Source organism: Anneissia japonica, unplaced genomic scaffold (assembly GCF_011630105.1).
Source record: "Anneissia japonica isolate Jap-2015-1 unplaced genomic scaffold, ASM1163010v1 scaffold673_len1821605_cov196, whole genome shotgun sequence".
Taxonomy (NCBI): Eukaryota; Metazoa; Echinodermata; class Crinoidea; order Comatulida; family Comatulidae; genus Anneissia; species Anneissia japonica.
This window is the reverse complement of record NW_022717449.1, coordinates 822,981-846,594: the sequence shown is the minus strand read 5'-3', so window position 1 is coordinate 846,594 and position 23,614 is coordinate 822,981. Positions and strand designations below refer to the sequence as shown.

At 34.9% G+C, this 23,614-nt stretch overlaps 1 long non-coding RNA gene across 4 annotated transcripts in view; it reads left to right on the top strand.

Moving 5' to 3' along the window:
• Window positions 1-17,486, top strand: part of LOC117110243 — a 55,700-nt gene extending 38,214 nt beyond the window's left edge. For 3 of the 4 annotated variants that reach the window (XR_004445653.1, XR_004445652.1, XR_004445651.1), the window contains 2 exons: window positions 12,250-12,589; window positions 15,477-17,486. This is a non-coding gene — a long non-coding RNA (uncharacterized LOC117110243). Of the gene's footprint in view, window positions 1-11,819; window positions 11,875-12,249; window positions 12,590-15,476 lie in introns of all 4 variants that reach the window. The other variant, XR_004445654.1, reaches the window with a different exon arrangement.
• The last annotated feature ends 6,128 nt before the right edge of the window (window positions 17,487-23,614 follow it).

Here is a 23,614-nt window from a genome sequence, read left to right as displayed (position 1 = left end):
GTGCAAAAATTGGTTTGGAGGAGTATGATGCACAAGACAGGAAGAAGTGGAAAGATGGTGTAGCTGCATGGAACGAGTGACAGTCAGTAACCCCTTGGAAGAGGGAAGAAAACTGACTTAAATAAATGATGATGATGAATATCCAACGAATGCAGCTCTGCTCCTTCTGAGCGATAGACATCGTCTGCTGATTGTCGGTGGCAGTCTTAGCTGATCTGCAATAAAAACGATCCATTGTGCATGCGTCATGGCATTGTGTTCTCTGTAGAATTGTCTCGGATGATGACTGTCAGGCTTAGTGTGTGCCCGGCTTTAAAGAACAATCGAGCATAAGTTTAGCCGGCCAAATTGAGTCTCTCTCTAAAAGAACAGTCGAAACAAAAAATTCTGGCACACTTATGGTCATGTTATTTATTCTTTATTCCTATATTTTGTTTTCTTAGAAGAAAAGGAATATTTACGTGATGACTTCAGCCATTATTGTCTAGTGCTTGGTCAGTGACCGTGAAGACAGTTTTGTCCATTGATACATTTATTTGTTTTCCTGTGGTTATATTTTAGATTGTTTTCTTTCAAATTCCTGATTATTGAAACTACTATATTGTTATGAAATAATAATTGTTATTTAAGGTACTCAAAAAGGTTGAAACTAAAAGGTTCCTGCTTGACACCAGGTTCCCAAATATATTCTGATTTTATATACTTCCTTTTGGAGAATCATTTTTTTAGGAATGGCATTCCAGGCCTTCTATATACGCCACTATTGTTGATGCATTCAAATGTGTAATTCAAGGATAGGCTTTTTAAAGTGGTAAAAATAGTAAATTTTGTTGGCATGTTAATACAAAATGTTGGTTTTTCTTTGTCTGAGTTCCTTCCTTCTTTTTTTCAACCGTCCTTTTTTTTTTAAACGGTAAGTCTGGTTGCCAATTTGTAATTGTAAATAATAGCAAATATGAAATATATTACATTACTATGACATGTCTTATAACTATTCATCCAGCTTGGGGAAGTTGGCTGGTGGCGGTGACCGGCCTACTGACTGTGTAATGTAATAGACCCTTCCAGCATCTCAATCAAACTGATCAATCAGTAAAGGGCCAGGAATATGTTGCCTCACAAACGCACTTGTTCGCATGTTTTTACATGTCGTTTTTCAGGACCTTAGCAACAATATTCAATGGCGTGGTTTAGCATTTAAGGTCCATTGTAATTGTATTATAATGCAACAGTGGCGGAAGCAGGGCTAGGGGCCCATTGGACCCTCGCCCACTTTTTCTACTGGGGGACTTGGCCCCCCTCACTTTTATGACGGTTCCCAGCATCAGTGACAAACATTTAATGAACGCTATGTAATGTCATTATTATCATTATTATTATCATCATTATTACTTGGTGCTTAGAGAACTTGTTTATTTGCGCCTTATAAATCAACCTGTTGTTATTATCGCTATATAGAATTGTTTTTTCATTTTCAAATGAATGGTTTGTAACAGTGGTGGGGCTGGGGTAGGTGGACACTCCATGCGTAATTTCCTCCCTGGTGGGGGTGGGGGTTTGGCACATTTGAACTACTATTTCCGGGCTTCCATAAAAAGATTATTTTTATCCATCCGGAGACAAGTGAAGGTTTTGTCAGGGAATACCCATATCAAAAATACCCATCAAAATACCCATCATATGATAAATAATCCATTGTGATCGTGGAAGCAACCTCAACCTCGGCATTTTTCGGAAATTACAATAATTATGAAGTCATATTACAAAAGCTTGATGCCTATAAAATAACTAATAAAATTCACCAAATAACGTCAAATATTCAGCCATGGGTGCAGCAGCCACTCCAAGACAAGAGACACTTTCGCTACTTATTTTACTGAAAATTATTAGGGACTTGAACTACCATTTACTAAAATCCGGTGTCGGTTGAACTACTATTACGGCCATATAACCTACCAAATTAAATTTGCACTGGTTCCCGATGACGAATAAGACCACGGTTCTGTCTGTTCGCGATCCCTACTGTTTAGTGGCTATGTATCAACAGTAAGTTTAGGACGGAGATTAGCAAAAAATCTTCGTTAAAATCTTGTGAAAAATTATGCTACTTTGGTACGGTACGGAGCAGGGACTTTAACTACCAATTTTATCTAGGTATTTTCCAAACTTATGCTACCAAGTCCTCACAAATATACCCTATACATGCTGAAAATCTTCCATAACTTCCCACACTTGTGCTAGCAAAGTCCTAAAAAATACCCCCGTAAATGCGGCAACTCCCTGTATAGAAAAATTTAAGAGCAAACCCCCCCGGGTCTCGTGCCCCATCTTTTGTTTCACCCTCTGTAACTCAACCAATGGTGGCTCTGGACATTCAGGGATAGGGTCTATCCGACAGGGGATCTGACAACTTCCAGGGAGGCAAGTGGGGTATCCTTGGCAACTAAAGACACTAGGTAATTTTGTGCAATTAATTTTTCCCCACTTACACAATTGATGGTTTATACATAAGGAAATTTAAACATAATCCAATTTAAAATATGTAAATTCCCAACTTGTAGATCCTGCTGTAATTCTACTTAGAAACCATCCAACCAATGCTCCACCAGGATACTGTAGCTAATAAAAATTAAGACCGCAGCTTTTTACTCCTTGAAGCTTTAAATAGCTGCATGTTGTTTCCCAGTCAAGAAGTTTTTTTAGATTGTTTGTTGCTTAATTTTCCAGTAAAATGAGGGGGCTGTCTCATTAGGTTTATAGGTGTCTTTTTGTTAGTAGTGGATTAAAGACACTTTATGTCTTTGTTAAAAAAGGGACCTTCAGAATACAATCACTTGCATTCCATTCGTGATGAAGCATTATATTTTATAAGTAACCATTGTTATACTTGGCAACATGAAGTCTACCCACACAGTGCCTTCTTTTTGTGAAATCGAAAAAGAAAATTACTTATGCAAATTAATTTCCGTATTTGGCTTTTGTAACACAAAATGAAAGAATTCTCGATTTTATTACCATGTGTAGTTACTTTTAAAATGGATGATGTTTGAATATCACATGATGTGTTTTATCCGATGAGTTAAAGTGATCATGTGAGGCACACCTATTTTATCTATTTGTATAAAAATGTTTGATGAATAAGCATTTATATTGGCTATCTTTTAATGTATAATCTAGGTAGTAAAAGTAGGGAAGGCTAATTTGGTGTCCCTTTTTCATCCCATTAATCTGGTTTCAATTACAGTGAATCTCAGGTTATTCTGCAGTAGTTACCGGTACGTTACGAAAAAAAACATGCCTCATCAGTAACATGGCATTATACATTATTGTAGTTTAAGTTTAGGCCAAACCAAATTACTTGCTAGTTTTTCAAATTTACTATTTTCTATTAAAAAAAAAACAATACAATGGAAGATACAAATAATGATAGATGGTTGTCAGAGCCTATTACTGTAGAAGATGTGGAAATATTAATTAATCTCAGAATACATTACATATATTAATTAAACAATTTTTATTACTTGCCAGCCTACCACTAGTATATAAAATAATCAGGGGCGGACCCAGGGATGTCCAAAAGTGGGCCCGATTGAGACAACAGTACCCTTGTCTCTCCCCATCCCCCAAAAAATAAACCACCCCTTATAAAAAATAGCAAATAGTAAATACCCTCATCAAAAATGATTTCAAATCCCTGACATGAAACTAACAATTAATTTTACTTGGCTTGATAGAGTCCTAGTTTTTTCCCCATAAATTGTTAAGTTATATATTTCTTTGGTAGTAACTTCCTAGAAGTATTGAAGCACAGAGAATTTGTTTACTGCTTTTCAAAAGTCAATATTTGTCCTTATTAAGTACTTATAAAGGGACTCGCATGGGAGGAGGTGATTCTTGGCCAGTAGCCCTAGCCTAAACTGTATTTTGAGCCAAGATAGGAATGCCATATCAGCCCAGTTTAATAATATCAGTAAATCCTTGCTAAGCCACAAGGCTCATAGGGGCTGGAACTGATCCCCAGTTTCAGGTAGTGTGAAACAGAAGATTTGATGCTCCTCTGGGCAATTTGCTGCTACCTATTGATACAGCTGGGTTGAGGTTACACTAGGTTCACACTAGAGCCCTAGTATCCGGATGGGGAGCTGACCATTAGCACCCATATGAAAATACCTGATCAGTTAGCACTAACCATTACCAGGATCTGGATACGCTAACAGTTATCAAGCACTATCGGTTAGCAAGCTGAGCGCGTTTTTAACCTATAACACATACGCATTTCCAGTTTCCTATTAGCCAGTGATCCCATCATCATCATCATCATCTCGGTATCTGGATCGGGGATTTTCTTGTATGAACGCAAAGGTGAGGGCGTATGTTATTTAACTGGAATCTGCTGTAAGATGGGTGTGTGTGTTAGCATAGCCAGACTGAAGCAATGTTGTTGATGTGCCTTGCTGAATGACACAAGCGAAATGCACAGCAAAGGATTGAAGAAACCAAACCATTTCCACTCCACCAAACTGCTTCCAGTCTAAACTTAATGATTCCATGTGGCAGGGGTTATGCAGTCAGTGGCACTTGAGTGTCACTAGGGAAATTGTGTTAGCATAAACACACAGATCGAGGGCCGGAGTGAATGTTTGATTGAGGACTGCACACAAGAAATTTTCATTTGAACGATGGTAGACTGGGCTGCAACATAGTTTTTGTGAGACACAATAACATTACGCCACAATTGGCCCACCTGTGCTAAAAGTTATCTGTGGCCCCCATATAGTGTAAAAAATAACACAATATAATATAAATTTTAATACTGTATATAAATGATCATTTTCTTGACATTAGAAATTGTGTTCTAAAATAAGATTTTAATTATTGCATGTATGTTGGAATGCCACTTTATTGATTTTCTAACCAGTCTAGCATGCTTACTGGCATAATCAATGTCCACCTCCCTTTTCTCTGTTTTATGGTCTACAAAAAAATTTGCATATTACTGTAATATTATAGTTAGTTATCCTGATAGTAATTATTTTTTTCTCTTTCCTCCTTCCATTTCTTATCTGCAACAAACTTTCAACTCCAAGAAGAAATTATTGTTAGCGAGTATAAGTAGTAATTATTACCAAGTACCAGTTGAAAGGCCTGGAAATTTCAAATGATGATGCCTTGGTATTTTGGTGTAAGTAGTATAAGATCACATAATTATTACCAAGTACCAATTCAAAGGACTCGAAATTTCAAATGATGATGTATTGGTATTTTGGTTCTGTCTGTGTATTCAAGCACTGTTTTAATCATTTATTTATAAATATCCATACAAAATTCCATACAAGTTCATTTTTAGTTTGATTTAATATAGACAATCTATATTGCTAGATCTAGTAAAAAATGTAACTATGATGCTTTGAAAACATCAGAAAATAGGCCGTCAATATTCTTTTTTTATCTTCTTTTCAGAATCCCAAATATGGTTGCTTTTTGAGTCCTCCTCTAGTTGAATAAAATAAAAATTTTGCTGCACAAGTGGTTGGTTTTAAAAAACTTTTTTGGCAATATTACAAAAAATCCCTAGCTCCTAGCGGGAGCGTGTGTCTATGCCCTACAGTATACTGCCTTTACTGTATTATGTTTACTAATAAAGTATCCACATGGGATTTGGTTTTCAGGAAAAGTGTGACATATTTTTTTTATGACTTTTGTAAAGTAATAAGGTATTTAAGATGACACATGACCCATCATGCACCTCCACCGGATTACCCTTTCTGCCATCTTAAGATGACACATGACCCATCATGCACCTCCTCCAGATTCACAAATTTCCTCCCAACCACAAACATTTCACTTTATAAATCCCTTATACAACCTTTATTTGACTTTTGTTCAGTTATTTATAAGAATCCACAACAAGTTTTTACGTTTTCTCGGCCCAGAAACCTGTAGGCCTTGCCAAACTCCTATTATTTCTTCTAAAATTAAAAGACAAATTGTGGCAAAGAGAAGCCAAACCAGTCACTCGTCGCAAATCGTGTTTCAGAGAAAATGGCCAAAACATGCTAAAATGTCAAAGTTTTAAAAATCTATTTTATTGCACTAAACTAAACTTTATATATCTACACACAATCCTATGCTGTTATTTTCCCCATTTTCAATGTTAAAACACAACACTTTTTAAGGATTTAAAGATAGTTTCTGCATGAGAAATGCCTGAAATCATAAACTTTGAAGGCTGATTTCTCACATATTGTTCTTTAAACAGCTGTGTGGTTAAACGCTTGTAACTTCATAAGGAAATGTCCGATTTGAATGATTTTTTTACCATTTTATAGCTATTATTTTACTCCCTAACACTGTATTAATAACTCAAAATCGGTTTTTGCGACAAGTGACTGGTTTGGCTTGTCTTTGCCACAATTAATGATTTACTTTTTTATATAAGTGTTTTATTCTATATTTACCTGTAATATTGTTTCTAATTTCTCTCTTAATGTCCCTGTTCGTAGACTTCGTTCTAAACCTATTTTAAATGTACAATTTTCATGTGTTAATGTTTGTAAAATTTTAAAATGGTATATTTTGTAGATTGTCTTCACTTTATAATAATTGTGTTTGTGATAATATTGAATTTAATATTTTTCATTGTAGTTTTTCAAAGTTTAAGTCTATTACATTTGAGTCTTAAATAATCTTTATTGTTTTTTTTTGTTTTTATTTTTGTTTTTTTTAAAAATAATTTTGGCTTTTTACTATTGTGTAAGTTTTTTACTGTATATTTTATATTTTCATCCTGTAATTGATGTGTGCCCAAAGGTGGGCACACAGAATGATTGGCATTTGACCTGACAAGATTGGATGAGGAGCACTTCACCACAACTTACAAAACCACATGTTTGTACTTTGGTTGCAAGTTTCCTGAATTTCAGCTATTGTCTCTATCCTCAGGAGCATGAAGTCATGTTGGGGAAATCCCCTTTCTTAAGTTTTGCCATTATTTATAGTGTAGTGCACAGTAGCAAGAATAGTATGAAAATTACAGTTATACAATTTTCTATTCTTATATTTTTATCCTTGTGTTTTTTTCTTTTTAATACAATTTTCATGTTTTGAATGCATCATTGTTCCGACGATCAGTGGCTGCTCCAGCGTCTGAAATTTGTGGGGGAGGGGGAAATGAGGAGAAAATTTTTTTGGGGGGGGGAGGGCCAAGGTCCTCGACAATAGCAAACTGGACATGGTCGAGCGCCGATTAAAATGTTCCGAAATGGTCCAGGGGGCTGTGCCCCGAACAAATATGATAATTTAGCAGTTATAGAAGCTTATTTAATCGATTTTATATATAGATAGTGTACTTATATGTAGAAAGTACACTTTCTCTCCCTGATGAATTGTGGTTTTTCTTCTGTTTGGGGGGGGGGGGAGAACTTGGTGGTGGGAAAAGAAACTTTCCCCTCCTCTGTAGCACTGCCACTGCAAACTATACTTACAGAGGGCAAAATTATTAGCATGTTATCTAATTAGGTAGTAGTGTTAATGCCTGTGTTAATAATTAAAGTGGTTTTTAATGAAGACTAAGAAAGACATCTCAACAATAGAAAAGGAGACATGGGAGTCAAAACACCTCCAGACAATAGGCCTACAGATTGGGAACTGAGAGTGGAAAGACCTCCGAACAATAGAAGTGGCGGCTGGGGAGTGGAAAGAACTTAGAACAATATAATTTGATGCCTGGGAGTGGCAATGTGGCTTGCTAGTTAATACCATGCAGCTATGATTATTATTGATCCATGTTCATTCTCTTCGCCCAGTTCCAGAGGGAGCTTGATTCTTCTCACAACAGAGCATTAATTGTGGATTTCAAATGATAGCTCTATTACAGGTCTCTCATGAAGAATTTTTGATAAGTAAGCAACATTTACACTACTGTAGAAACGATAACGACACGACGACACCATCATAGCGTCAAGCCCATTTTTTTCTTGTTGTTATCTTGTCTAGAGTAAATGGAACTTAAGGATGCAGTGGCGGATTTAGAGGGGAGGGGGCCTACGGAACCTCCCCCCACCTATTTTTTGTAAATAATTTCAGTAAAGCTTATCTTTCTTACCAGGCTGAATGTGCCCCTGAAACTGCCAAAGAAAGGCCTTTTAGTGCCTGTTTCTACTGGGAAGAAGAAATCCATTAAAAATTGCCTTTTCAAAAAATCGTTTTTTTTTTTTCTCGCAGTAGAAATGGGACAAGTTTGAAAAAAATTATTAAAAACACGCACTGAATAACATGTTTGAACAGCAAATAACCAATTTTGGCTGTTCATTTATTTAGCAGCAACACAAAAAGCAGGTGAAATGTGACCTTCATGTTAAACCATTGCGAAACTGGCTCGTATTTGCTCATGTCCTAGGCCTAGAAGAGCGTAAACAAACATGTATGTGGAGCGACAAAATTACTCGTTTAGTAATTATTTTGTTGGGGGATATTGGGCCTAGGCCTCTCTGCTCTTCTATGTCTAATATTTTGTTTTAATAATTTTAGAACTTTTCATTATTCCGACTCATTTACGATTTTGATAATATCCAATCGAAACCGAAACTTGTATATCAATCATTTGTGCTTTACAATAATGTTTATTTTGTATCCAGCGTGTAAAGATGGGGGAAAACCCCTATATATTGTCAAAATATCTCATACAGTAGCTGTATTTATACCGTTGTGACAATAAAATTCTATCGTATCGTAAAATTTAGAATAATTTTATTTTCTATTCTTAGTTTATGGATTAGTTGTCTGGATCAGTTCCTGTGGAACTGGGAGTAAAAACAGTCTGGTTGTAGGCCTTACTGTTGATTCTACATTTTTTTGCAATCTGTTTCTCATTTTTTCAGTCTGTTTCTTGATGAAAAATAAAGGTTTCATTGCCAGTGAACCTACTTCATCTTCCTGGAGTGGATTTCTTAGGTGTGATACGCACCATACCAAGGATAACCCACAAAAGTCCCAAGATTTATTTTCCCTCATGGTAGTAAATTCCGGTGCAGTAAACCAGGAGACAATCCCCTACTCTTTTCTATGTATTTAAAAATTTTATTTGCTATTCGTCCAGTCCAAATTAAATTTTCATGGATTAATAAATCTTCCCTTCTTAATCTTCTTCCCTTCTACTAATTATTCCAGCTGCTTTTCTTCTTTCTACCCTTTTTCCCTTTATTGCATAATGATGTTTGGATTCTGTACTATAGCTGTTGATATTTCCAAAAGGAAACAATTTTTTGTTCCCATTGTTACATTGTTGATCATAAGCATTTTATAGACCTTCAACAAGATAATTTCATACGTAAAGAAGGTTAAGTTCTGAAGGTTAAGTGTTAGGCAACACTGCACCTATTTTTTATTATCAGTGTCTGAGTGTTGAAACGTTTCTGTAATTGATTAGTGGTGGCGCAATCTATGTCAGGGTTGATAAGCAGCTTTTATTATTACAAAGTCACTCGCCCTACAGAATTCAAGTGACGCAATGCTGATGTTTGTTTATACATTACATTATTTTTTTCAAAAATATAATATAGAGAGGTATAAACTGAATGGGGTTTATTTGAATTATTTGTGTTATATTACGGTACATTTTTATTGGTGTTTTAATGAAGTTTAATCAAAAAGCCATAGCATATATGCTTTACACATTATCTCATGGGAATTTACACAACATGACATAACCTGCATAATTATGTTATGGCCCGGGGCTGAATTTCATGTGAATAAGTACAACAATATTGAGTTGTTTGAAGCCAAGCATGTGCTGGTGTAATTAGTATAAATGGAACTTGATAGATCACTAATATGTAGAAACCCTGGGGGTCCTATCACAGCCCCTTTGCTACCACTCCTGGTGACGGATCTAGTAATTTCAAATAGAGGGGCCCAAGGATAGACTTTGACAGATGTAGGGTCTATACCACCTCAGCCCACCATAGTTGGGGCTGAGGTAAGAAAATTTACGTTTATGGCACCTAGATGGGTGGAAATGACACTCTAAGACTTAAAATTTGAATATAATTTCTTTTTTCCCTCAAATTTTTAAATAAAAATTATCATACCATTGTTCCTCAGGTCACAAAATTGTGCTGTTTTTTTTAGGGTGGGCTTATACTTGAGAATCCCCTTTTATTATATATATTTTACAGTTTTTTAGAATATTTTTAAAAGTCTGCAAATCCACTCATTCAAATTATACCCTGAGCCCAAGGAATAGGTGGTACGTAACATTGGTCGTAAAAAAAAATGTAGGTGAGATCATATCCTGTGGTGGGCTAATACCCGAGGAACTGTGGTAGTCCTACCTATGCTCTGAAAGAAGTGATCATGTCTGACAGTTAGGATAGGCCCAAGACTTATTTACTGTAACTATATAGAGGGCAGCATACCTTAGTTGTCTAAATTGGTAGTATGCACTGAACCATGGAAATGATATTGATTGATTTGTGTCATTTTCAATAAAAGTTAATGATAAAATGTTTCAAAAATATTTTTTTGTACACCCACCAACCCATTCAGCAACTCACACATCTTTGCACTGAAACAGAAATCTGTACTTAAGAAACGTGTAGTCTAAAAGGCCATTAATTTAGATTTCTGTCTGATGGTACTGGTCAGTGATTTTCTTTTCATACTGTTGCCACTTTCTTGGATGATTTTGAGAGTGGAAAAGGAAATTACTTCGGTGGGCAATTACTCCCACGGTGCTGCTACCGTAAGCCGCTAATAGTGACGCGCCCTTGAATAAATCGAAAATTTAGTTCAACCACCTTGCTGAACCTTGGATGCTGTACTGTAGTTGATTCTGTCTAATGCATTCGGCTGGCAACCAATCATAGAAGAGGAAGTTATTAATCTACCTGACGAGTAGCAATGAGATTAAAGGCCATCTTAAATGATGTTGTCTCTTGAATTTATCATCCCTTAAGTGGATCATTTCTTTTAATGAATTTTGGTTGGAGAACGATACATATGGCATCATTTTTTTTCATGATTCTGTTTACATGCTTTTTGGCCACACACCATCATATATCATAAATACCTTACTTCATGTCAGTATTTTATGAATATGTTATCATTTCTTTTCAAAAAGGTGGCAATAGTAAATATTATCATTTTTCATATTAAAATAAAGTATTCTTACTTACAGGCCTACTGTTCAGTCTTAAGGTAAAATATTTAAAAAAAATCATATTTGAATTATTTGAGCTCTTTCCACGCTATAATTTTTTATGGGACAAATAAATGTGATGCCCATATTTGGGTGTAATATGAACCAAGCTTTATTAAGCTTTCAGTTGAAAAGTAGAATGAGAAACTATTTCACACTGCCTGATGGATAACTATATTGCAAGACACTTATACCCCATGTTTATTTTTTTTATTAGCTATATTTTTTTTCTTTTGCATTTTTATTTTATTATATCTTCATATTTTTCATATTTAATATTGGATAAATTATTCAGTAGCAAAACACTGTTCTACCTCCTTCCAGCAGGCTGAAAAATACAGCCAGTTAACTGATTAGACCGCTGTATAGCAATGGTCTAACATTTATTGACCAGTATCTATGTCACAATTTAACCAACTGAGCGTTAAGACTGTCTATAGCAATTGGCACTGGTTTTTGAAAGGATTTGAACCTAGCCCCCTGAGATTGAAGTGCAAGCATCTGACTCAGCTTCAACTCCACTCCCACTATTCTAATGCAAGTACCATATTACGTATTCCTTTCATGGTTGTGTAATGCTTCATATTCTAGCCTAAGAACATTTTACTGGTTGTTATTTTAGTGAATGCAGCGATTTATTATTTGAGAGAAGTTTGCGTGGGCGGTCAATACGGATGGTAATTAAGCCTTTTCAATATATCCATATGCCAGCCTAGCATAATCAGACCATCCATTAACATATGAATGTAATTAAATCTTAAGTTATTGTATTATGTTTCTAATTTCGACTATGCTCTATATTTAGAATGCAGTCCTGGATTTTGATTTTTATGACTGAAGTATTGTTCTCGGATGATCTCATTAATGATGATAGAATAATTGAAGTTTTCTCCGATATAGATAATATTACATAAATGTATTTGAATCTCGTAAAACTTTGATTAGAGGATAACTTTTAATGGAAAACAGGAATTAAATGTAATTTTTTATAGATTTGGCTTTCTTCACGGAAATACGAATACTGATTGTTTTATATTATATTGTGTTTACAGGTAGCTACAGAGCTTTTGTAAAGCAGGATGGTTGTCTTCAGTAATTTGTGACATCATTTAGTTGTCTGTGTAAGCCGCTTTCCAGACTATCAAATTTTATTTGACAAAAACATGCAACATGCCTTAGTATGGTCATGATGACATCACATCATGACCATATATGGGCATATCATGGCTATATATGGACATACAACAGTTTTTTGTCAAAGAAAATTTGGTAGTCTGGATATAGCTTTTGACATGGGTAAGGTTGGATCTGATGCCGAAAGCTGATGCAGCAATGGTTCATTCAAGAGTGGTTGATATGAAAACTGAAAGAACTGCTTTGGCTGCATCCCTGGTAATTAAAATTATTAGTCAATTGCTAGCATTTGCTTTTGCTTTCTTAGCTCAACTAGTTGCAGAAATACATTATAAGCATACTAGTAAATGCATTTAGTTCTAAAAATTCATTTTTATTCATGTTTTAATTTACCTCCAGAATGGCTTCTCTGAAATACAAATGTATGATTTCCAAATTATTGTAGCTGGTATTTCATTTCATCCATTGTGTTTCAAATGAGATACCAATCACAATTTGTATTTCATTATATTTCAAATGAAATACAAATTATTATAATTGATATATCATTTGAAATATAATGGATGATGAAATTTTTATACACAATGCGTCAGCAATTCTTGCATATTGGTGCTTTTTCATGAGTGTGGTGATGCCATTTTCAAAGTGAAAATACAAATCATGCACTTGTCATGCCTAGTTATTGCTCCAATGACATTATTATAACTATAATTAGATTTTAGTTGCAAATGAGCAAAAATGTCTTCATTTAATTTAATAAAAGACTGAAATCCAATAGGATACAGTTTAATGTTTATTTGCGCATGGCCACATTTATTTTTACAGTGATAACAACAACTTTAGTAAATGTAAGAAACTAAAAAGCACTCTGTTTACAGGTCGTTCACAATTATCAACATTTTTCGCAAGTGTACAAACAGTACTCTTTTCGGTACCCCCTCCCTCCCCTCTGAATGTGTACATAAAAAATGTTGATTTTGCAAAACCATTCTCCATTTTTTTGTGAAGTCAACTGAAATACTGTACTTGGGTTATTTAGAAACTTTTATTGTAGCCATGGTTTCATCATAATTGGTCGTAAAAATCTATTATTTTAAATATTGGATAGTATTTTGAATCATGCATTAAAAGTATACAAATGTGTCTACCCTTAGCGTAATGCTTGCACACTTGTGAAAATTTTGATAATTGTGAACGACCCCTTTAGTATGAAATCCTTCAGACAATATTTACTACTAACAGTAATTAACAATGTTTGACTAAAATTATCCCCATCACTGCCAGAGAGTGTAGGTATTACTATAAAATATTTAATGATAATTTAATGAGAATTTAGTAGAATAATTTAACGAGTCATTTACGGATCCAAAAATTTGAAATAGGAGGGACTCAGAAAGTTAATTTTGCAGATAGAGGATCCAGAGCATCTCAGCCACAGAATGACTGAACTGAGATACAAAATTGTATGTCTATGGCACTTTTAGGTGGCTGACAATGGCATTCTTATTATGCCTTGAAAGTGAGAAAAACTCTGTTCCTTCCTTTGAATATGAATAAACCTTAATGTAAATTCATATTTCAAATGAAGTATAAGTTAATATTATAATTGGCATATCATTTGAAATATTATGGATGATGAAATTTTTTTAGTATACACAATGCGTCAGCAATTCTTGCATATTGATACTTTTTTTCTCAAGCGTGGTGACGCCATTTTGAAAGTGAAAATACAAATAATGCACTTGTCCTGCCTAGTTATTGCTCCAGTGACATAGCATTATTATAACTGTATTAGATTTTAATTGGAAATTAGCAAACATATCTTCATTTAATATTTAATAATAAACTGAGATTCAATAGGATACAATTTAATGTTTATTTGCAATGCCACATACAGTGATAATAACAACTCTGTTAATATGTAATCATTTAGATAATAATTAATACTAACAGTAATTAACTATGTTTTACTAAAACTACCCCCCACTACTGCCAAACATCTATAGTGTAAGTATTACTATAAAATAATTAATGATAATTTAATGAACATTGAGATAGAACAATATAACAGTCATGGCTCCAGAAATTTGAAATTTAATTTTGCAGACAAGGGTCAAGATCATGGTTGGGGCTGAGGTGCAACATTTTATGTTGATGGTACTTTTAGATGGCTGGAAATAGCATTTTTGTTGTACTTAGAAAATTAAATGTAATTTTCCGCTTCCCACATTAATTTTTTTATTTTTAAAAATTTAGGGGTGCCCAGGCCTTTCCGCTTCTCTTGAATGCAAGTGAGAAAAGCACTGTTCTTTATACCCTTTGAACATAAATACAACTGAATGTAAGTTTACATAATTTGAGTAAATATTGACACATGCTATGCAGCCATTGTAATTTTCCAACTATTACTCATTCCAGTAAACAGGCTATAACATTACAACCTATATTTGAGCTATTTTTTTACAATATTCTCATGTTGGTGAAATGTGATTTAGCTAGAATATAACAAGTGAGAAAAACAATTTCTTAGTAACATATTTTTCTCTACTCCTAAAATCTTTTAATAAATGTACAGTGAAAGTAAATTTACATTAGTTGAGTACATGTTGAAACATACTAGCTGTCAATTTCCCAACTAATTACTAATTCCATTAGTAACCTTTTTTTTTTTTAACATTGCAAGACCATTTTCTCATAATGTTCTAATGTTGTTTTCAGTTGAAATCATGCAAGAATCTCATGTACAATAATATTTACTTAGCACAACTGATAATTAGCGTTCAAGTTATTTTCCACTTTGGCAACGCTGTGAGCAATCTTGTACATTGCCCAAAGTCTGCAGGTTACTGCCTGATAAATTTTCCACAAAAATTTCCGGTTACAGAGAGATCCTTCTGCATTGATTTGTCAGTAGGAGTTAGATCAATTGTAGCGCTCGGCTTCAGTTCATTTGCCAAAATCAACAATATCGTATGAGATGAGGGGGTGATGTGTCATAGTGTATTTAATTGGGTATTGAATGGCAGGTGGTATAGTGGATGAAAACATGAAAACACAGTGTGTAACTGTAAACAACTACAATTGGTAATCTTCGTAAACAAGTCCCTCGTATTTCTGATTAAAACCATTTCTGTTGTCTTTTCAGTATATTGAACCTGGTGTTTCTACGAGCAGCAGCTGGATTTGTATGTAGGAGAGAATAAAAATATTAACCCTCAAATTTATTTAAGAAGAAAAGCCCTATTACATTTCTGTGTAATTTTTTGGGTGTAGGAGAGGTGGATATGGGAAGGGATATGAAAGGCACATGCAATGGAATGCACATGCTATTGGGTTCTGAAGTAGGAGTGATGCTTACTTTGGTATGGGTTAGCCAGGAGGCTGGGATTAGAATAATTTGATGGGGATATTGATTGGGGATGTTGCAGTATTCCGGCGGCAACTATGCCCCTAGCAAATCATAAACTATATTATTGTTCATCTCTCATGAAACATAATTTCATCATCATTGGATGTTATATGTGATTCTTTATAATTAGTTTTAAATTTGGAGGTGTTTTTTTTTTTATTTTTGAGGTTTTTCTAGTAAGCACTTTTGATTAAAGTTCAAGATAATGTACTTTCATTCTATGAAATGGTGAAAGTATATTGAATGAGATTGAAACTGATTATTAATTGAGGCTGAGACAGAAAAACAAGTTTGTTTCCTATACGTAAGGGTAAACACAAAGCTTGTTAATGAAATTAAGGAAAATAATTAATTTGATTAGGCTGCTGAATATGATTACGATAGATTTGTACAGCCACAGTAATTCTGAGTTCTCTCTCTCATTGTTACAAAATGGATTAACATTAAGTAACATACAGTTCAGGCAAGTTCATACAGTACAAACTATTTATATTTTTGATTGGCAATCCTGATACGTTGCAATCTTTCTGATTGGCTTATCTTGAATATTGTGGATCTCCTTATTGGCTGATATTGAATTTTGCAATCACCTAAATAAACTCTTTGAAAGTTGCAATTTTCTGATTGGCCAAATTAAAATGTTGCAATCTTATGATTGGCTTTTTGTAATTTCTGAAATAAAAACACAATATCATAATGTATGGACCTAAATTGGCATTAGAGATGAAATTTTTTAACAAATAATGACAACAGCAATAAATAAATTAGCCAATTTAACATAACACAATAAGTACTAAAGTTTACCAATAAACTGATGCCTGTTCAGTACTGTATATCGTTTGGATATTAATAAACATTGCTTTTATGCCATCTAGCTTGAGACCTCTATTTTAGCAAAATTTTTACCATTTTAGCTTTTAAAATTTTAACATTTACCTTTATATAATAACATTATATGATGTGATGTATGTGTTGTGTGTTTTAGTGTGTGATTGTATCAATAAGAATATTTTTATTTTATCTGTGAACAAACAACCAGAATATCAATCTGTGTATTTTACTGTGTTTGACAAAGATTGAATTTAATAAATCTTTTTATTGCAAAAATGTATTGTTATGCTAGTGCCCACTCGCAGGTTAGTGTGCTTGCTTCAATAGCGTCCAGAAAGGCAGTGTTTGTAATTAGTGTAATATATTTGTGAAACGTCATTTTTAATGCCCCTAGGTAAAGGAAGCCCTGGTAAAATGTTGAAAAATGTTATTTCTTCACATCCAACAAGTACAGTACACTCGCCATTTACAGGATGGAATGATGATAAACCAAGCCTCTTATTGAGGCCTAGGAAGAGGAGAGGAGTTGTTTTTGGTTGTGAGAAAAAGTCCTGCTGTAACAGAAATAGAAACAAGGATCCTGGGTTTAGAAGCCAAGCATAAGCTACTAACTAAGCTACTCAACTCTACTCCAACTACATAAACTGGGGGTTTTTTGCCATTGGATGAAAGCTAAACTAATATTGTTTTTAAAAATATGTGTACAGTATATTCAACTAGTTATGTCAATAAGATGATAACATACCACACACGAAGGTGGAACTTGGAAGAATTATTTACTTGCCTGTTGTTAAGTGGCAAATATAGTGATAGCGTTATGACGTAGTCTGACGGAAATAATGGTAATTAAAAAAGTTTTGCATTTAGATAGGCCTAATAGTAATACACAAAAAAATGAAAAGCAATATCAATGTACGGTAAATGCAACTGATTCTGCTTCATTTACTTGGTAGAAAAAAAGTTTTTATAGTCAACATACTAGATAAGGGAGATTCACACAAAGTTTGAAAGTGTCAGCATTATGCAACAATGGCCCTAACATTCTATCATGCAATACCGTAAAACCTTGAATTCAAGCCCAGTGGGCTTAATCTTGAGATGAAGTCCATGTCGAATTGAAGCCCCCTCTTTAGTTTGCAAACTTAGCCTCAAAAAGAAGCCCATGGGCTAGATAGCATAGGCTTCGTTTCGAGATAATACAGTATGTACACTATAACATGAATTAAAAAAATAAAATAAAATAAATTGAAAATAACCGTGGGTTATACATTAGTTTAGGTGATTTAATGTCAGCTAAATACACTCCATGATACAGATTGATGTTACAAATTCACAAAATTTACAGCACTCATTTTGAAAAGTGCCCCCCAGGGACAGATCCAGGATTTGAAGGAGGGGATTCAAAATGTTTCCAAAAAAAAACCCTAAAAGAAACGGGGTCTGGGGGGTCCTCCCCCGTAAAAATCTTGATTCTTAGATGGCCGGAAATGAGCTTTCCTGACTTCTGAGGTGTCTTAATAACTTCTAAGTTCTTCAAAATTAAAGGTTTCCCCTCTCTTGAGAGCGGTCAGGTAATTTTATCTCATTCTTATTACAGTAAGTAGGCCTATTTCAGAAAAAAAATGTTTACGCTTCTTCCCAGAGGGAAGTTCGTCCTAACCCCCTGAACCCGCCACAACCCCCTGAACCCGCCACTGCCCCCTCTTTACTTTGCAAAAGTAGCCTCGAAAAGAAGCTCATCTTTAAATGAAGCCCATCTAAAGTTTGCAAAAAAAAGAAACTAGGGCTCCAATTCGAGGTTTTACAGTAATTGATCATTGACAACAATGATCTTACACATGAAATGTTTTTTCTTACTTCTATCTTGGTGCAAGTAGGCATAGTCAGTGATTTGCCAGAATTTCTGGAAATAGAAAATGATTCTTCGCCCCGAGCGGCACGCTGTTAGATAACCATCATAGTCGTCGGCAAGACAACCGGATGTAGTTGAGTATCATACCTATGATGTGTGCTGATACAAAAGTCACTTTAATTAATTTATTTACATCCTGGTACTTAGCAACAAGGAAGAGAATGCTGTAATTTGTAGAGAGAGGAAATCCAAGTGATTAAATAAAGTTAAATACTTTTCACGCCAGTAAATGAGGAATGACGGCTCATTTTTTTTTTGTTCCGGTGATAAACGACGCATGGGATAAAGGTTAATTTACATTAATATCCACTGACAAGTAAATACAGTACATCTCTTACCGAACATAGATAAATATATATATATATATATATATATTCCAATCTGCAGACAGTACCGTTTCGATCTTGTTAGATCTCATCAGTGCAGCTCAGGATTTTAAGAATGAAACACACCACTAACTCAAACATAGTTTGGGTCAGTCTTGTGTGACGTGGTACACTGATTATGAATACAAGAGTGCACAAACCCAAAATGAGTGTGCTATGCAAAATGCAAAATAGTATCACATAAACAATGCACCATCTATATATATATATATAGCTGTGTATATTAATGTATTGCGAAGCTGGCAGTATGGTGCTTGGGGATCAAAGCTATTACTGTAGTAGTAATTTTTGTATGTGGATGAAAACATTCTGATATGTGAAGGATTTGTGGAATGAATGAACATGAAGCACCAAAAGCAAAAATACTAGAAACACAAGATAGAGTTCTCCACAGAAAAAAACTGTTCCACCGAAATGCATGGTGGAAATACAAACAATGGGGCGCCGCGTAAGGCTGGGTTTAAAAAAGCTTCTGCCACCGTTACATAACTGAATACATAACCTCCTTTTGCAGAGGTTGAAATCGTTGCCATTATCCATTAAATACAAACAAGTAGGCATAAATAAATCAAAATAGTAAAATGACAGACACAAAAGCGCAGAATCGTATGACCGGACACTGATTAGTGATAAAGTTTTCCTCCATTAGTGGAAAAAGAAGGGCGCCATGTGCGTCTGGATATACCTAGCAACAGAAGGGCGCCCTATACGTCCACACCAAGTATAGAAAACTTGCATTATAAAAAGAGAAGGACGCCGTGTACGTCTAGACCAATTTCCGCCTCATTTTTGCTATGCAAGTGCTCTATCTTGCGTTTCTAGTATCTTTGCTAAAAGCACCTCTTTGCTTCTGCTTTGTAGTCACGAACCAGGCCCATAAGCAATTCAGCACCATGACACTGCAAATTATCTCCTACTTCTACCTATACCTCTCGGGATTAGAAGGTTGGCACCATATCCACCAAGTTGCAGTTCTACTACCTGGGGGCTCACTGCTAAGTGAGCTCCATAGGTTCCACTGTCAGTCAAATCAAGGCAATTCAACACACGCTGTCGGATGCTAATCTCCACATGCGAACATTACATTTACGTACAGAATTTTTACTCTAATTACTATAAACCATGAAAAAGCATGCAGTTGGGCTGAGATAAGTTTGTTTAATTTTCTAAATCTCGGTCAGAATCATTTTTGAAGAAATAATTCCAATAAAATTTTACCGGCACCGGAAAATATCATGTCGGCCATTTTCATGTCTGATAACAGAACCTAAATCGAGGTAAGGCTACGCTAGCATAGCAGCGTTGCTAGGCTATTGTTTCTGGCACCTACTATATTTCGATAGACCTATCACAAATTCCAAACATAAAAAATTTTTCTGCGTTTATTTTTTATGTGGAACACAAAAAATCTAATTTGAGTCTTATTTTGCCCTTTTTTCATGTTTAGGAATGTCTAAATTCAGTTAACCTAGCAATTTCGTATTATACAGTATATATAAATCTTTCTAACATATATAAAAATCAGATTTTTCTTTAAAAAGGAAGTTTTGCCAGGAATTGGACTTTAAACTGTCATTTTGACAATGTTGGACTAAGGTGCACATAACGAAAATTTGAATACTGTAGATACAGATAATTGTGTCTTGTGTGTGTCTCATGAACACTACATAATCAGTACAAATTAATGTAAGATAACATATGTAGGACTTGGTGCATCTGAAGAGACAGTGCACAGCGCATGATATTTATGGCAATTGAGAGGCATGGCTTTGGTTAGCGACTGAAATGTGATTGAAAGTGATTGAAATCAGTCAAACATGCAGTAGTGCGTGGTGGTAGAATGCCAATGCCAGAGTTGTTGAATTGCCGTGAATCAAGTCAATGTCAGTCAAAAGCGTTTGTAAAAGTAATGTAGTTGAACCCTGTGGGGCTCACTCTTAAATGTTTCTATACGAGGACTTGGTAGCACAAGTGTGGGAAATATGGAGGAGTTGCAGCATTGATGGGGTATATTTGCGAGGAATTGGTAGCACAAGTGTGGGAAATAACTGAGGAGAAATTGGTAGCAAAAGTCCCTAGTCCGACTTAGTGCTAAGCCCTATTCTAAGCCTACCTGTGGTATATAACCACAGCAGAGACCACAAACAGACGGAAAACTGTTCACCAGTAGAAATATTGGACTTTCTCTGGCATGAGTGGCTTTTTTTATGTCATCTTTTTAGAGTACAGTGCGATTTTGTGTAAATGGTAGTTCTTAAGTCCATTATAACTTTCAGTAAAATAGGTAGCACAAGTGTCTCATGTTTTAAAGTGGCTGCTGGTACCTCCCCCACCCCCCTCCCCCACCTTTGTTTGGTTGGAACTTAAGTAAGTTCCCGGGGGTTGAACTGGAAAAATGCTCAATAATGAAAGGTCCTTTTTGTTGTAGAACCACAAGGTGATTATTTGTCAGATTTTATTATAAATTAATAAAGCAAATATTAGATGAAGATAGGTTATCTTTAACACTACAGTCACAACTGACACTACAACTGCCACGTTAAGATAAATTAAATATCAAAGTTTACTCTGTATTCATAGAGATAGGACGTTTACTCTGTATTCATAGAGATAGGACGAGACTTTATTTACACCTTGTTTTGCAAACCTGCTGATAATCATTATTTTGAGCAAATGAAATTTTATTTTTGGCCTATTGTCATTAAAAAAGAAAAAGTTAGAAAACATTTTTTTTATCACTCTTGCACCATGAAATTTGCCAAAAAGAAATACTGTATGTATTTTTCCTCACACTTGATTAAAAATCAAGCATTTGAATACCATTACTGGACTGTTTTAATCATTGGCAGATCTGCAGGGAGTCAGGGGAGTCCTGCCCCCCCCCCCCATTTGGGAAAAACTATATTCTAGACCTAATTTTCCAGGACCCATGAGCTGAAATTTGTTTTGTTACAATGGGAAAATTAGAAGGTTCAATGGTTTTCAAGAGAGGGAAAACCTAAACGTTTAATGACTTAAAAGTCATTAAAAGACACCTCAGAAATTGGGAAAGCTCATCCCGCCATCTAGGATTCAAAATTTTCCTGTCCCCCACGGTCTATTTGGGGTTCATACATTCATGAAAAAAAGAGTACGTATGCAACTACTCATTTTCTTTTTATGTATACACACATAGGCATATTTACTGTAATAAGAATGAGAAAGATTACCTGACCATTTCCAAGAGGGGAAAAACCTTGAATTTTTAAGTTCTTATAAGTCATTAAGAAGCACCTCAGAAGTCAGGAAACCTTATTTCCCGCCATCTAGGACACCGCCACCTCCCCACTTTCTTTTTGGGGTTCAACGATTCATGGAAAAAGGAATATGTATGCAACTATTTTTTTTTCCTCTATGTAATCCGGTACACACATAAGTGGCATATTTACTTTAATGAGAATGAGAAAATTTACCTGACCATTTTCTAAAGGGGATAATATCTTAATTTTGAAAAATTTAAAAGTCATTAAAAGACACTTCAGAAGTCGGGAAAGTTCATTTTCTGCCATCTAGGATTCAAGATTTTCGACTTCTTTTCTTTTTGGGGTTTTTTTTTTGGAAACATTTTCTGACTAAATTCCTAAATTTGAACCCAGATCCGCCCCTGTTAAACATTGCTATATCCAGTGGCAGATCCAGAAATTCGAAATAGAGATCCCAGGGAGGGACTTTAAAAGACAGAGAATGTAGACCACCTCAGCCCCACCATGGTTGGAGCTGAGGTAAGAAAATTTATGATTATGGCACCTCTAGATTTCCGGAAATGGCACTCTCAGACCTAAATTTTCCTTTATTTATTTGTAATTTTGGAAAATTTAGGGAGCCCTGGACTCAGCTCCCCCCACCCCCCAATCTGTCACTGACATTGTATTCTTTAGGATGTAGGCAACACAGTTTGTTTCTTGATTTATATATTGTATCTGTTACTTTTTAAGAAAACAAAATTAATAACTGTTGTCAAATTAAGTGTTAAAAATAGGTTTTATATTTATTACGAACATGTGGTTTATTCTGGTTTTTTTTTTATGTTTTATTCTGTTTATATGTAGGTGACATTTATGAGATTCAGTCAGCTTTGCAAGAAATAGCCATTTTTGGAAATATCGTTCAGTAATATAATAATAGAAGAACCATGCAACGGTATGCACGAAAAAAAACAAGTCCACACGCACACACATGCCCACATACAATTACACACTCAAACAGTATGATACATCTGCAATTACTGATCCCACTTTATTGTTTATAATATAAAAATGAATGAAGGATTGCCAAATATGCCGCAATTGTTGATGGATGATAAATGGGGCTCGTGTGAAGGATGATAGATGGGGTTCGATTGAGGTTGTATGTATAGGCATATAAAATGGTTGCTATGCTACAGAGTGGCTGTTACTAGGATATTGCTGCAACATAATCTGTAGATTTATTTTCAGATGATCTGTTTTTTGAAAGGTTAGATTCAACAAATCCAGATGGACAAGACCAGAGGAACCTCATCAAATAAATTAGTTTTATTTTCTTAAACTTCATGTAGCGGAACTTTCTCACATAAATTACTTATCACATACATCGCCTACACAGTATTTCAAATTTTAGCCAGCTGTGTTAGGTTTAAGAAAGATGATAAATTTTTTATCAAGAGGAAAAATAGGTAGGGTCATGTGCAGCTGAAGCTTGGAAAAGGATAAAGCAAAAGATATATA